The 17,033-nt window shown below is 42.9% G+C and overlaps 1 protein-coding gene across 1 annotated transcript in view; it reads right to left on the reverse strand.

The window, feature by feature from the left end:
- The window catches only part of GRK7 (G protein-coupled receptor kinase 7), a 241,988-nt gene that overhangs the window by 66,700 nt on the left and 158,255 nt on the right, over positions 1 to 17,033 (reverse strand). The window lies entirely within an intron of this gene.

Raw genomic sequence — 17,033 nt, forward strand, 5'->3', positions numbered from 1 at the left:
CGATTCTCTAAATGCATTTGCAAAATAGGTAATCGCAAAAATTGCGATTCCCTATTTTGAGATTGCCTTTTGGGATGATACATCCCAAAAGGTTTTTTTTCCGTTCGCAAACGGGCTGATTCTGCGAATCGGCCCGTTTGGGAACGAGAAAACGCTTAATACATCTGGCCCCAAATTAATAAAGGTAGCAGAGGTACCTTGAGGAGAAATGTAAAATACTGCATCTCTCGTCCACGTGTGTGCAGAATCACCTGCAGACTGGTAGTTTCTGCGAGAGGAAAGCCCTGCAAATCCTGACCAAGGCCAAGCCTGGGCTGTTTGTATGTTTCCCACTTTGAGGAAGAAAACATCTATTCCCAGAACAATCCCTTTCGAGATCAAATAAGGGTGTGGCGTCGATATATTGACGACGTTTTAATTGTCTGGAGAGGCAATGAAACTACAGCTGAGGCGTTCTTGAGATGGTTGAATGGAATCAATCAATTTATTTTCTTCACGGGAACAATGTCAAGTGAATCCTTAGCATTTTTGGATCTGAACATTAGAGCTGAAGATAATGGCCTTCTGAGTAGTGCTTACCATAAGCCCACGGACAGAAATAATTTATTATCTTTTAAAAGCTTCCACCCCCGATCTTTGAGGGACAATCTCCCTTATGGGCAGTTCTTGTGGTTACGCAGGAACTGCTCTTCCATCACATATTTTAAAAGCGAGGCAGACCAACTTAGTAAGAAACTACACAAAAGAGACTATCCAGATTGGGTCATCCAAAGGGCAAAAAAACGAGCCAGGAACAATAGTAGGGAAGCCCTACTTGAAACACATGTCAGAGAACAAGCAGAGAGAAGTGTCTGTGTCACCACATATAATACCACTTCAAATTATATGAAGAAAATTGTGCAAAGAAACTGGCGCATTTTGAATTCGAATGGGCTCAACCAACCACTTTGCTTTTTTCATTTAAAAATAGTAGCAGTATTAAGGACATCATTGTTAATACACGCCCTAGAGCCCAACGGAATCTGGAAACAAGAGAGGAGCACATGTGGTGTTTACCATCTGTCATGAGCCACTATGCCTGTGGACATTGTAAAGCATGTCCTACTTCCATGAATGGCAAGAGCATAGACATTGGCCTACAATATCCTTGCGAACAGAGAGAATTGACGACCTGTAATACTGATTAAGTTATTTATCTGTTGAAATGCCCCTGCGCACTGCAATATGTGGGTATGTTGACCCGACGGGTTAAGACCCACATATTGGACCATATGGGCACCATACGTTGTGGTAAGACTAATACAAAGTTGACTGCACATTTCAAGGAATTGGGCCACACTGAAAAAGATTTAAACTGGACAGTAGTCGATAGACCCTTCATCCCACCCAACACAGTTGACATCGCAAATTTCCTTCTAGTCAGGGAATAGCGGTGGGTGGACAGACTAAGGAGCAGTAACAGGGGTTTGAATGATTTCATCCCCTGGTTTCAACTATATGGGGTCATGAATAAATAATGTGCGTATAAAACAGACTTAACGTACATGAGTAAGGTAACACAGTGTATACACAGGACATACAAAGTGCGGAATTTAAAGAGGGCCGCAAAAAACGAATGGACGTGAATATGAAGAAAAAGAAACAGTGCGGAATCCCAAGATGGCCGCGTTAGGGAGTCATCAATGGTTGTGAAAAGGAACGGTCTAGTTGTTGTGTTCCGCCCTACCACACATAGGCGTGCCCACGTGACAGACGTGAAGCGACGCCTTAAATGCAAGGAAAATCGTCGGTAGACTTTGACTGGGAAGAGGACTCCCGCTGGTCTTGGAGTAGTAAGTGGGGACTCAGCAACTTTGATAAAAATAAGGGAACGGAATTTGGGCCATTTGATATTCGCGTGAGGAGAGCTCTCCAGAACTATTATTGACTTTGGTCCTTCTCAACCTAATAGGGAAGGTACACACTTAAGCAGCGACTCACGGACGGAGCGGCTCATGGGCCACTTGAGTTAAGAGAGGAGGAGAGCTCTTCATGACCACTATTGGCTCCGTTCCTTGTTTAATTAAATGGAGGAGGTACGCACTTATGTAGTGGTTTACAGACCGTAAAAGTTTGATGATCCAAGATGTAACACATGCAGTGTGAATTGGGCAACCACATAGATATACAAACGGAGAACTTGAAGTCGCTATAAATATGATGGTTGTTTCCTTACATTTTATTTGTATAGAGTGTGACGGATAGATCACGGTCCCATGACAGTCCAGGGGTCAGCAACTTGCTGTGAAACTCGGGTAAGACACTATTGCATGTATCATATAATACTTGTGTGACTATGAGGTCATACAACGCACAGGAGAGGTCTTTTTGTTCACATATATTTTTCGAAATTAACGAACTTGTGAAACTAACAAGATAGATGGGAGAGTATTAACACTCTTGGAGCTAGAAGTCATTTTTTATCCTAAGGACACGGGTGTGAGTGCCAGATGAGAATCAATTCGGTGGAGAGGTCCACCTTTTAACACACATTATAGATAAATATTCATAAAACTTTTAGCGAATATAATGATGGAAGGGGCTTTTTGCTTGAGGGGAAAGAAAACTGAGGCATATGAATACAAGTTTGCCTTTTTGTTTTTCTTTACAGTAATTGGTTTCCTCTGTGCAAATGCGTGGAAGGTGAAATCCTGCGATTATGATTTCGATACCCAATTGAGGGCTAAGACCATGACTCTTTAAGGGATCAATACCCTGATGAAGGCCGCCTTGACCTGTGGGGCCATTTGACAAAGGCCGAAACATGTTGGTTTTTGCAAATAGGATATAGGGGTACTTATCTCCCCTGTGTATCCTACAAATTGATTTTTAACCCTGTTGAGAGTGACCAAGAATAAGGGTAACCTCTGGTTTCCCCTCAGATAGTTTTAACACAATTTTTCTTGTTTTGCACTTTATGATCCCTTCTTGAGGGAACAATTTTCCCCCTATCTCTTATTTGTTATTCTATACACTTTTTCTTCCTCACCAGTGTATATTAAAAAAAAAAACTTTTTGCGCTCCGTCCAGTGTGTTGGTCTGCACCTGGGCATCAGATGCGGCACTATGATGAAGCATGATACTCAAAAGTGTGTGAGGGCAGTATTAAGAAAATAAATACTCCCCCCCCCCTTCTTTGCCCTGCCTCTGACTGTATGAACCAGAATAGTTCACAGTGAGAATATGGAGTAGTATTAAATTGGATAAACTTACTCTGAAGTCCAAGAGCTCTTTTAATTGTTAGACCTTCTCTTTATAGTGAGTTAAAAGCTTTGGAGGGGGGGTTAGAGAAGGCTTATTCCCTTGTCTCTCCTCATTGTGATTTCTTCTGAGGTCTAGTAGGCCCAGAAATTGTACGTTCTATAGACCACGGTTAAGAATGTGTAAAGGGGAAATATATGAGTGTATTCAAGCCAAACAGAGGCACTGCTATTTAGTAAGTGAAATTATGAACTACTTTGCTGTTATTTAATGATTTGTAACACACATTAGGGAACGGGTGTACAAATGTAAGTTTTTTCTTCCCCGGAAGTTAAACGTCCTTTGACAAACTTAAGTGCATCCGCCTCTGGTTTTGTCTCGAGTTCTAATGGTAGTTCAGTTCATCCATTGCTTTGAAGGATTGTCTCCAAGCAGCAATCTTGCCTCCTATCTCTGTTTTTTTCTCTCTGACACCAGCTTGAAAGCTGGTGACCTCCAAAACAAAGGCACAGCAACACTCCACACTCTGCTGTGGTCAGCACTCAGTCGCCTTCTCTCAGTCTCAGCCTTCCCACACTCCCCACTTCCCATCTACTACTCCGGGTGGGCGGCACTCCCCTTGAATCTGCACTGCTTCACTTCACACCGCCGCACACTTCTCTACTCCATAGCTTCACCCTCCCTGTCCGCGTGCCACAGCTGGATTGTTTCCATCCTAAGACTTCAACTCCAGCAGGTCTCAGGGCTTGAAGGCAATGTCCAGAGCATAAAATAAATATGGTTCTGACAGCCCTGTTCCTTTGTCCCACTAGTTTCCTGGCGTTGCGCTTTGCCACGGATCTGAGCTGCAAAGTAAGGATAATTCTGTTACTTAATCAGAGGTCGAAGGGCAAGGTCGCCTCTGCTCCCTCAACGTTTTTGGTGTAGTGATGTAAATGACAGCACTTAGAGCAAGGATGCAATATATCCAGCAGTTGTATGTTACAATATTGAGGTCAACAATATAGACATGCAGATATTTTGACTCAACAGTTTCATCAATATACCATCAAGGTAAGTAGTATAGATTTGCTATTCTTAACACCACATCTCCTTCACTTGATGATATGTTGGTAGTAGTCATTATGGAGTTGATTTAGGTACAGGCCGATATTAAAACTTGGATTGTGGTGTAAGACAGCCACTCAGCAGTACAGCACCCATCACATCTACACAAACAGGGGGAGGCCTTCATTACACATGGATTTGTGGCAATTGTGTGTCATTGCATTGATGTGGAATTGCAGGGATCACCAGAGGCACTGGCATCTTACTTATAGGGGAATAGTCTTGATATAAACAACATTCAGGACACAAGTGTGTACCACTGATCATGTGAGGCAGAAAGAGCCTGGTTTTGTCAGTGACCCTACCCTGAGTTTGTTAAATCTCATGTAAACCTTGTAGTAGAAGTTGATAATGTAACAGCTAGAGTTGTCACTGGAAAAGAAGAATTAGGAATACATCAGCCAGTGTCTAATTTGTAAACAAAAATAAGTGCAGGGGCCAAAAGGTTTGCTTAGGAGCCTGCTGTGGGCACTGAAAAAAGTAGGGGATGCCAAATACTAAGGCTTTCTAGTTCTGATTCCATCTCACGCCTCTTTCTCCCAGCAGCCTACACTTCCTGTCTCTTTAGGTCGATCTTACGGGCTATTTTCCATTCCTTTTGTCTCAGTTTGTCACTGTTTTCCTATCTTTCGCTTCCTCTTTTTCACTTTTCTGCCTTTGTCTCTCTTTCTTAGGGTCAAAGTCTAATGATGAAAAATAAGTTCTGTTTACCAAACAGAAGTGTCACTGCCCATCACCTTTAACCACCTCAAAATATGGACTGGTAACAGATATTATAAAGCCTTTTAAAAACGTAAAACTAAAGCACTACTTTCCCCTTAGGAGGGTACTTCTCCAAAACTGTCTTGCTACATACTTACAGGGCTACAGTCTGGTTAACAAATGAAAATTAAGTCTTCTATTAAATAGAAGGGGCTCAATGTAAATATTCTTTGACATTGGGGAGATTGACTCCATTAGCTGTTATTAGGAAGGGGTTGAGCAGGGTATGCCCCAGAGAAGAAACTGCTTGCTCTGTCCTATTTCCGCCCTCAGCAAACTGATCGCTGTTAAAATTGGTGGCAAAGAAAATGTACAAAGACGGTTGCATAAAAATTGCCCTGTGCAAGTTATGGTGGTCCTGGGCAAACATATTGCGAGTTATGGACTTGCTACAAGCAGGAAGAGCACTGAAAGTGAAGTAAAAGAAAAGGGTAAAAAAAACATTTGGAAATGTTAAGAAAGATAAAAAAAGGATCTGAGCAAACTAAAATAGAGACCATCACTGTAGAGATGTCTAAAATGTTCCTATCTGGGGCCGCTGCACATGCATATGCGTCAACTCCATGATTTCAAAGAGCCTGCCCTTGTAAATGATTTCTAAGCAAGCTAGATTCCGGTCTTACATGTTATGCGCAGGGCCTCTGAGAGATAATGAGATACTGTGGATATGACTTTTCTGCATAATCATGGATTCACCACACTTGCCACATAATTCACTAGCTGCTGCCCAATTTGTAGATTTCAATGAATAACTTAATTCCTCGATTAAATGGTTCAAAAGTTACAGAAAAAAGTGCCACTCGTGTGGTTGCACAGTGATAGGTATTTTGGTCACATTTCGGTTGGTGATGTCACATTTCAGTTGGTGATTGCTGTATTTCAATGTTAAACTTGTACCAATAAGGCGAAGCATTTGCCCAGACAGTAGTGATGTGTGTTAAGGTGACAAAAGAGCAAAATAACGCTGCATAGACTGTGCTGCACCTACTTCAATCAAGCCTGCTGTTCAATTTGTTCCTCTATTGCTGCTTATTTTAGTGCCTTTGGCTATTGGTAACTTGTCTGGGCAAAACTATGTATGTAATGCACGTTTCTGTCTAAGCATGACTTCAGTTTTAATTCAGTAATGGTGTATGTCAATACTTGCAGATCTAAAAGTATTACCAAAGCTTTCTAAGCCTAGATTACAATGGGAGGGGGTAATACGAGGGCAATAGGGAATCGAGTGAAGGGAAGGGGCAGAGTAGTTCTTACAGGGGGAGTATTGAAATCTCCCCCTTCCCAGAGAGAAATGTCAGGGTGGAGAGAGGGACAAGGCCTGGCTGCTGTTGCAGTCAAAGCCTCTGGCAATTGTACCAGCTGGAATTACCAGCCGGTAAAATCTGGTCAAGGGGTTACCAGCGGACTGAATACGAGGCAGCTGTAGTACGCAGCAAACCCAGGGCAGCAGCGGGCAAATAAGAAAACTTTATTGTCTTTCAATTATTCGTCTTTTCTTTTAAAGTATTTGGTCTAAAAAGTATATATTGTTCTATTGTTGGTACAACTGGCCACTTCCCTCCTAAAAACCGGCCTCCTGTACCAAAAACGCCCCCACCTGTCCAAAACCAGCCCCCACCCTTCCAGCCCACCGGGAAAACGCTTGGTGTCCGCTACGGCCAGTCCGGCCTTGAGAGAGCCAGTGAAGTAAAGTGGCACAGATAATCGCATCGGATAGGAAGGAGCCTAATCAGTAATCTCATTTTAACGTCTTTTTTGAAAAGATGAAATGAGGGGTCGGTCCTGGTCTCCGGAGGAAGAGAGTAATTCCGGAGAAAGTTCTTTTGTAAGTTTTCTTTTTGTAAAATGTTTGGGGTTTCAGTAGTAGACTTCAGTTTAGTGTCTACAACTTGATTCTGCGGGTCATTTGTTCAAACAGAGATTTCAGGTCTGTGCTTCCTTAGATTACTGGCTTGTCTGTGTCTCTCCCTTGTTTGCTAAGTCCTGCAGGCACTTGGACTCATCACACCATTTGAAGACTATAAATTGCTGCTAAGAAATTTCCTGACCCCACCCTATGATTTCAAGTATTTTTCCTACATCTGGTTACTGTTAGGCTTTTGGAGTCTGTATTTGTTTTAGGTACCTCTGGTTTCTGTGGTTGTATCTCCTCTGCTGTAGGTGATCCTAAATTAGTAAGTATTGTGGTGAGGCAGGATGATGAGGTGGTAATGGACTTATTGCTTGCAGATAAAAAGCAGTGTGACATGAAAATAGAGAGGTAGGGACTTTACAACAGGTACAGCTAGCCATAGGCCCCAATTATAAATAGGGTGGAGCACTATTCCCAGGTAGGATGCTGCTCCCCCAATTATAACTGGCTTTGTGTTCCCGTACCTGAATTACCTGGGTGTGGGAACACTAGACCAGTTATTAGCAGCGGAAACATTTGGCCAGTAAAACCACGTGTCAACGGCTGCTAGCATTGGCTGGGCTTGGCCTCCAGCCCCACCTGAACCACTTCCATGGCACAGAGGAGCATGTAACACCCCCCCCCCCCCCCACATCGCCCCCAGCTCACAGCCTCTGCTCAAAGTAGGTGGTAAATGGAAGCATATTTGTCCCTGGAATGGGAAAACCTTGACCCTGTTAACCTGGGTCCACAAGTTTTTTTCCCCATTACGGAAACAAATGCCTATTATAGTTGAATTTATGTTTGGAGAAACTGGCTGGAAAGTTGCTCCACTTGGCATCCCCAAACATAAATCTGAGCATCTTTTAATCGGACATAGGAGTTATTTTCAAGGTGAGGGATATTGTTAGGGTAGGATTATTGTAAGGAATTGGTTACAACTCATGGATCGTATTTTGATTTGGGTTATACTTAATATGGGGGAGGATGAATGAAAATTAATTGTCTTCAAAGGGATGTATATATGTAGAAGTTTTGTTATTGTAGTTGATCTAATGTTAAATAAAATGGTAATTAGCGCAGATCTTTCATGGTCCACACAACAAAATGGTATTCCTTTATTTCAACATAGATCCAAGTCTATGGCCTGTAAGATGTCTTCCAGTTGAGGCACTGGCATTAGGGACAGGAGGGTACCATTTGTATAGGTTGGTGAGGCACAGAGAGGTTCACCACCTTCAGGTCCAGCGTAGTCTGACAGTCCCCAGGAGGGTCCTTTACAAGGAAGACAGTCAGGTTTGAGCTCATTACCCATTCTCAGCTCGGAGTTGGACAACCACATTAGTGGCCTCCTAAGCTTCATTCACTTGCTAGAGAGTTTGGTGCTTTGTTGGACAAGAATGTGCTTGGATGGTCAGCTAGCCAGGGAACGGTGGAGTGAAAAACACTGTCTCTGGTAGCTCCTTAGAATTATACCTAGGAAAATAGTTCAGTGATCTAGGCTTCCATGGGGGCAATGAATAAGGAGGATCCACCTCACCAATAAGTAGAAGAAGAAATTGCTAGAGGGAGGTGACGTCATTCCTTTGGTAAGCGAAGCAGAGGCTGTGGTTTGATTTGTCAGCGAGAATGCCCCCTGATCGCAAGGTTTGACTGGAATCCTTGGAGACCCTGTAGGACCACAGTAACTCAGATTCCATAAAGAACTCCCTTCGCACAACAAGTGCTTCAAAAAGGGAATAATTTTCCTGTGCTCGCCTAATTTTCTTAACAGAGCCTCTAGTTGATTATTAACAATCGCCACATGCATAGTATATTCTTCTGACTGTTGCCAACCTTCCAGCAGCGTTTGTTCACATTTTCCACGGCTGGGCTTGAGGCAGCAGAAGAGAAATGGAGAGTATTGAAGGTGGCATGTGAAAGGAAATATAACTACTGCTCCCTTAATCCCAGCAGCCTTATTTCAAACCTCTGAAATATCCCAAGAGATGCATCATTGCTCTGTGAAGTCTCCAACTGTAATCTTCTCCACTTTGTCTTATTTGTGCTTCATTTTGTAATATTTTTATGTGATATGCAAAGGGTTTTTATTAACCATACAATAAATTACTTGCTTACTTACTTACCATCAGCCTGGTGCACCTTTCATTCAGCTGCATGGCCCAACCAGAGCCTGAAAACCCCCTTGCATGGATTGAACAGTGTACATAGCATAGTTCTAGAAATTCATTACTAAGATTACAGCTGAGAAGAACCACTACACAGCCATCTTCACTAGCTTGTCATACATCAGCCTACCTTTTTACGTGAATGTGCCCTGAGAAGATCCTCTGGCCATCCTCTGGCCATGTGACAGTTAGCCTTACCACATCCATAAATCGACATACTCTGACACCTCAGAAGTACCAGTAAAATTCACATGCGCTCTCTGCTGAGCCAACTCTGTCTAGTGAATACATTTCCCTTGCTCTACATGAATTGAAGCATCAACCTTCTCTAGGCATCAAAGGCATTCTCCCTGAACAAAAAGCTGAGGAGTAATCTCCCCAGAAGAGGAGGCAAGTGAATGTGGCACAGGAAATTGCTTGTACCTACTCTATGGATAGTGACACGTATGTACCTGCTTCACGTGTGAGGGTTCCATACCACCTGCATATGCAAGCAGAGGAGAGGAACATTTTACACTGACATTACATGTTTCTCACCTAGTTAGCCAGGAGAGGGTCCCTGAGAATGCACTGCCTTGGTTAGCCATGTTTTCTGGACCCGCACTTCTTCGGAGGCAGCCACCTACACCCGCTCAATCCAACAACTGCTCTGCTGCAGCCTCAGACCTATAGCTCTGACACTAGGTCTAGCAGGACCTGCCCTCTTACTGATGCAAGGACAGGGCCTGAGAAACAGGGAGCCTTGGGCACAGTGATAGAGCCTGGAAGGCGTTTAACTACAGGACACTGGCCCTTACATATAGTATAATAGCAGAATCAGGACCTACACACGTATACAGGCCTGCAATGAATAGTAAAATGTACCATTCTTTCAATGGAAGACAGAAAAAATAGGGTCTAAGGGCCTGATTATGAGTTTGGCAGTCAGATAGACCGGCAAACCCATGGTGGCGGTGTGGCAACCGCTGCACCGGCGGTCCAACCACCCTATTACGAGTTTGGCGGTATGACCCACATTGGACCGCTGCAACTGCCGGGGATGATCCCTTGGCGGTGGCGTGGCGGTCAGAGGCTCCCAATATGATGGCAGTGCATGCCGCCAAGCTATTACTAGTTTTCCTCACTGCCACAGTATTCATGGTGGCGAGCCTGCCATCAAAAGGGTTGCGTGAGGAAACAAAGGGGCCCTACAAGGCTCCCTGATGAAACAATGACAATGGAAGAAAGCAGTGAGTGAAAATAAACTGCACGAGTGAGATAATGTGCAGGAAGTGTAGGGTGGTGGAATAAAGAGGCGTGAGGTGGATTCAAAACTAGGCAGTCTTGCAGTTCAGCAACCTCTGGGGTTCGGCAGCGGGTACGTAAGAAAAACTTTCGGCACCTGAAATTTTTAAAGAAAGTACGCTTTAGGTGTGCTTCACGAATGAAATATCCCCCATGAACAGACACCCACCACCCTTTATTTCAACACACTTTTTCAAAGGGTTTTTCAGATCTCACCGGAATACATGAACAAAGAAGCAGATGTAGGAAAATGAATATTCACCCTACATCACTCTCATAGCCTTTGTGTTTTAACACCTGTTTCTTGTTTATCATGCGGACGATTTTGCATTTGTTTGAGCATATTGTTTCTCTGAGACCTCCCTCAGTCTAGTCGACATTTAGAAATCTGTATAATTTAAGGTGTTTTAGTTTTAATTAAGGATATTTGTAGGTTACAGGATAACTTCTATGTGCGTTTTTGTTCTGAGATCATATGAAGAGTGGTGGTGAAAGCAAACGGGCCGACCAGAGCACTTTAGTAGTCCTGAGTGGCATGGAAAGCTCTAAATAAATAGTCATAACATAACATTAACAGTTTCTTATTCTCACAGATTTCAATTGGAAATTCACTAGTATAGGTTACTACATTTTGAAGTACAGTTTTCTGAAAAAAGTGGATTATTTTCTATTTACTTTTTTCTCCAAATGTGATACTATCTCCATACATCTTTCTCGTGTATTTCAATTATCTTAGTAATGAGTCATGGAACATTTGTTGGAAGATATTTAACGCATGCCTTTTCTATATTACTGAAACATTAGCTCAGAGTCTGCTGCAGTACAATCTATACAGCCTAGTTTTTCTGCTCTCTCTGAGCAGCGAGGCTCAGCACTGCACATCAAACAGAGCTGGACTGACCACCCGGAAAGAAGGAAAACCCACGGGAGGTTTGGGGACTATGGAAAGCTTTGGGGTAGAACAAGGCACGGATGACAGCATAGCCAATACAAAAAGCTTTTCCGAAGGACGAGCAGATGATTTTATCATAGTCCCTTATTATGATGTAGAGTGGACCAGCACAACAGGCCGTCAGTGGCGGTTCGCCCGACATACAGGGCATCAGTCCGACCGCCGCATTATGATGCAGGCAGTCGGAGCGCAGTGGTCGGGGGGAAAGACCTCTGATAAGATCTACAATCCCGTCGGGTGGCGGTCGGACTCGTATACCTACAATGGAGGGGGTTCCTGCACAGGCACCTCCGTAGGGGTTACGATGTTCCTTTCTGACAGCCTACTCATGGCAGTCCGACTTTGGGGGCCCATGCAGGGCCACCATCCCGGTGGGCCACTATAAAGTTGCCTTGGGGGCACATGTAGTGCCCCCATGTACATTCATGCACCGTGTGCCAGGCACCCTATGGTGCCTGGCACACGGTGCAGAAATATGCACAAAGTGCTCTATAACACTGCGGTTTGTGCTGTGGCCCTTTTCCAGGGCTGCAGCTTAAGGTGCCGTGTTATAGAGCACTTTTCTGCCTGCCAGCCCGTCGGGCACATTGTAATTGGGCAGTCGGGCTGCCACCTGATTGTCCGGCGGTCCCCAGACCGCCGTTGTGTCAGGCACCGGTCCGACCGTCCGGCATCATAATGGTGTCCATAGTCCAGATTTGCTGGTGCTGAGTAAGAATGCTGCCGTGTATAGTGGTAAAGCTTGAAACACAGAAATAATTCACAAGTTCCTCCGCACAGCTGCTTGGAAACCCCACTGATGATCAGAAAGATAAGTAAAAAATTGAAAAATAAAGCATTCAGCCCCATTTCTTCAAAAATCGCTTGTTGCAATCCCATGGTACTATCTTTTCTCTGGGTCCTGGGACCAGCAGTGGCTAGAGGGCATTAGGCATGGTGGTGCTGCCATTTTACACTGGTGGGGGGTGCCTCAGGAACTGTTAACAAGATCACTCGCTCTATATAAGTGACCCTTCATGTGAAGCAAAGATGAGCATCCCAGACTTACTAGCTGGTCGGGACTCACATGTTATTTTGATTCAGGTGAATAACACCAATTAGCTCAACGTCCAGCGAAAGAAAAAACCTTGAAAAATATGTTTTTATGTACATGTAGAGAAGTATGACAGTTAGAATTAAACACAACTCACAATTCAAGAAGTTCCTAGTCCTTTGTGGATAGAAAAGGAAGCCAAATAAAAATATGAATCTTACTCTGTACAGCGCTCCAATACAAGTACCGTGGAGCTCTATGGTACAAGTTATCCTAGGGAGAAATTTTGAATGCCCACTGAAGACTTTGTAAAGTCTACAGTTCACTCTGTTCTACTGCCATCTGTTAGTACAGCTGAAGTCCCACATACACTGCTAGAATGCATCAAACTAGCTATGTAGAATATGGATTATCAAAATCCCTTTCATATCACCTTCTGAAGTCTGATTTTCTGGATCTTGTCAGCTAGGGTGACTACTTCACTCTGTCATTATGGACGCTCTCTCCAGTCCTGAAGTGTTAACCTTCTATTCACTAATGTCAGGGTTTTTTTTGTCTTTTGTAGTAGATGTTTTAAGACTCCTGCTCCCTTTGGCACTGCTCCATGTGGACTACACATAATCCTGGAAATAAATGTTTAAATACATTTGCAATAAATACCCGTGGTAGCAGTTGAACCTGGTATTCCTCCACTCTGTTGTATATTTGGACTATATGGGTTGGTAGAAAAAAAACGTCATGAAATACACCACAAAAACTCGCAATATGCCTGTTTATGAAGAAGTGAAGCAGTCACTATTAGTTCAAAATATGAGCAAACTTTTACTCAGAGCAGTGGTGCCGGAAATGCACAAAAAATCTCTTCAAATCAATATACATGTACACTTAGGAAAATCTATGAGACTAGTACATGTGGAATACATGTAGTACCTGTGCATGATAACCCAACAGTATTTACATTTGTGTATCTCAGTAGCATTTCACAGGATAGCATACATTGGATATCTGACCGTAGACTTACTTATGGTACGCCTATAATGCCTCTATGAGAAATGCAGTCTTTCGGAACAAGCACAATCCCTAAGTTCTGACGTGACAATACTCTTTTGGGGTTTTGGGTTCAGATCTCAGCTTCAAGCAGTGGTCTTTTAAACAATATTTGCACATTTGCAGAAATGTATAGAGCACACATGCTGTCTTCAGTCAGCAGTCTCCCTCTCCAATTCTTGCAGGTGGTGATTGAGAGGGTGTTAGCTTTCAGGCAATGCAAATCCTCTTTACATCCTACCCTCAAAGAAGTCCTTGCATGTCTCAATATCTCTGCTCTGGACACATGCAATAGGAGCTCTGGGGAGGCTGACATTCCAACTGTCATGGCTCCTGTGTCAGCCATTCATTTCTTTCCAGGCTCTCATGAACTCACAATGTTACCTATTCACAAAGGTAAATTTATACATGTGGATGTACTCACAAGTAAATTTCTTTGTGCGCTTGAGTTAAGTCTACACTTTCTGGCTATTCACCATTTCTGAGTGTAGATTTACACCCAGTTCAGACTTATATTTCTCCACCTTCTAAACTGAGACGGGGTGGAGACAAACTTTATAAATGTAAAGTTACTATTAGTAACTTTTCTCACATAGGCGGAGCTTTTAATTATTATTAACCAAGAAGTAATAAAATCTTACAGCAGATTAACTCATCAAATTAAATATGTATTTAATAAATATTTATAATATATTGATTTATTTATAAATGTTTTAATCAAATGAAAAAAACGCCATCAGATGCATTTTAATATGTAATTAATATTTAGTAAATTTAATTAAAAGTGATGTATTTCTGGATTGATTGGCTCACCTCACACTCAAAACGGCCATGCCCACAGTTTTTTTTTAGTTGTAGTGTGCCAACTGCCCCCACCTCTCATTAGCTTACTCAACATTATTTCACTCCCCCCTTAGAAAATACCCTACAAATCATAAGTCTTTAAAATCTGAAGCATCAGAAGTAAGCTGCGGTTAAGATAAGGGTTCAGTGGCCGAGAAGTAAAGAAGGGAGTAGCTATTGTAGTTAATGTGAAAAAATATATTTAATTGTGTTACGGAAGGCCATGCCTTAAATTCTGTTCGTGGTTCAGGTGGTGGTCACCGGCGCTTATTTTAGATGACCAGGACTTATATTTCTACATCAGATTTTGATCCACATGAAGAAATAAAAAGGGAGTAAAACAGGAACAAAGTGAGTAAGAAAAGATGACAAAGACCTGAAAGAGTGAGATAAAAAAAACAGAAGTTGTGGGATGTTAGATGAAAGAGGGATGAGGTAGAATCAAAACTAGGCAGCGATGATACTCAGCAGTTCTGCATGCAGCAGTGCAGGCGGCTCCTAAGAATTTTTTGGGTCAATGCACTGAGAAGGCAAAGTTGTAGCTTCCAAAAATAATTAGAAGGAGCATTATAGTTCTATAATCCCATTAAACTACCCTGATCACTGCAGTATAATGTTATTCCCCGTCCTTTGTACATCTGGGCTACTGATGTATGTTGATGGGTTCCCATCCTTTTTAAGGCATGCATGACATAAGTGTGTACTTTCTCCAGAATTTCAGCCACTGATTATTGAGTAAGTTGGTCCTTGGACTAGGGTGAAGGATCATCATTGCTCCTTTTGGGGTGTTGCACATAATAACTGCTTGCAACCTATAGTAAATAGGATGAAAAACAGAAGCCCGTTTTGTACTTGATGGTGCCCTGCACTTCAGTACCGAGTGATCAACAGCCAGAAGGTGAACCAGTTCTTGTGTGCAAATATGTTTACCTGCATTAGGTGAGTGCCGCTGGCATCCTTGTGCACCACAATACTATTCTGAAAAAGATTTCCCCTATACAGGAAATACAGGTAAGAAATTGTACCTTTTCGGGCTTGTCGTTGTGTGTATGTGGGATGGTAATGGGCTCCATGGAAGGAGTGCCTTTTAAGTCTGTGTTTTGACAGCACAGTTGGCAAAACAGACCTGTTATTAACGATTTACATAGACACTTCTTTGAGTCCACCCCTTTCAACCAAGGATTTTCTTTGACCTGCCTCTTTAAGACATTGGATTGAGACTTTGTCAATCACATCTTCGAGTGTCCTCATGGTTCTTCAGTAGAACAATTTATGTCTTCTTTCCGCTTAGTACTGGGAGAACATTTTATAATGTTCATAGAACTGGAGCATGTGTTTCAGACAGGCATATGCATCCTGCCACCAATATGGCCGACGAAGGCATTCAGGAACGACCTATGTGTACGGTTCAATGTCAAATGTGGATTGTGCATGGACGCTCTTCGATCTGAAAAGATCTTGATTCAAGCCTCATTTGGGAGAGTGATGGGGGTGGTCAGAGAATGACTCGCGTGGAAGTATTCGCATTTAATGTTTAATTCTTGTGTCTGCCTCCCAGGAGGCAAAGAAAAATGAAGCCAGGGCAAGTTGACAGTTAAGGAGGCATTGGTTGGGGTGGGCCTGCATTGGAAGTTGATTGTAAACGTTCAGTGATGTGAGGTCCACGCTGAAGCTGCAAACCATGTTGCCTCAGTTTGTGTGGAAGTGCTCTGAGGAAAAGTGCTTGAGATGAGATGTTGCTGTCACTGCATTATCAGACGCGCAGCAAAGAGCAGATGAACCCTGCAGCGTGGTGAATGCTGTTTCACTGCATGGCAGGCTGTTGCTTTAATGTTATGGTACATTCCTGAAAGACATGATTTTATATTTTTAAGGAGAAAAACAGAAACACTGCGGTGAATCAGTGCAGCAACACCTCTAAGTAGTTACTTCTACTACGGATTCATGTAACTGTCTCAGAAACGTAGGGTTCTTTTCTTTTGGGTTCGGGCATTAGCTCATGTGTCAAGTGCGTGTTTGTGTAGAGAGGCTTGAGGTCTCTTTTCTTTCCCCGAGACTTAAATGCTTGAAAGATGTTAACGAACAGTGAAGACAAAATGCCAAACTTGGCTATAATGGACCGACCTTTTTGCAGAATCAGTCATAATCAGTGCTGATCTACCCATAGGTCTGCTATTTTGCTTTGTCTGCATTAGGATAAAGGTGATCTCAGGATGCAAAGTACCCTGGGAATGGAAGAGTTACTATGTACCCTACGTACCCTTGAATCCAATGGACTCTATGTGCAGAAGGGATGCCACGAGCAAGGCATGGCATAATACCAGGGCACCGTTTTTTTTTGGGGGGGAGGGGATTTTTCACTTTTTCATGTAGTAATCTCACAGCCCATATCTTGATTACAGGGATGTCGACACAACTAATTAGCAGGATGGAACGTTTCTTGAGTTTACGGGGTTCTGTTTTGTGAAGCTACAAGTGCCCTGTGTTTAGGGGATTCCAGATGCCTATTTTTAGGACACAGGATTCCCTAAGTGCTGTAGCAAGTTGTGCTGGTTTGCATTGGTTGATAGGATGCTTCATATGGAAGGTTTTGCTTGGTATCTGTTTTGCTTTGATGTTTCTTGTTGAGTTTTTTGTCATGAGAATTGTGAGTGCAGAGACGCGTTGCAAGTGGTCTTACGGTGTGTTTGACGGATGAGCAAGCTG

Source organism: Triturus cristatus, chromosome 11, assembly GCF_964204655.1.
Source record: "Triturus cristatus chromosome 11, aTriCri1.1, whole genome shotgun sequence".
Taxonomy (NCBI): domain Eukaryota; kingdom Metazoa; phylum Chordata; class Amphibia; order Caudata; family Salamandridae; genus Triturus; species Triturus cristatus.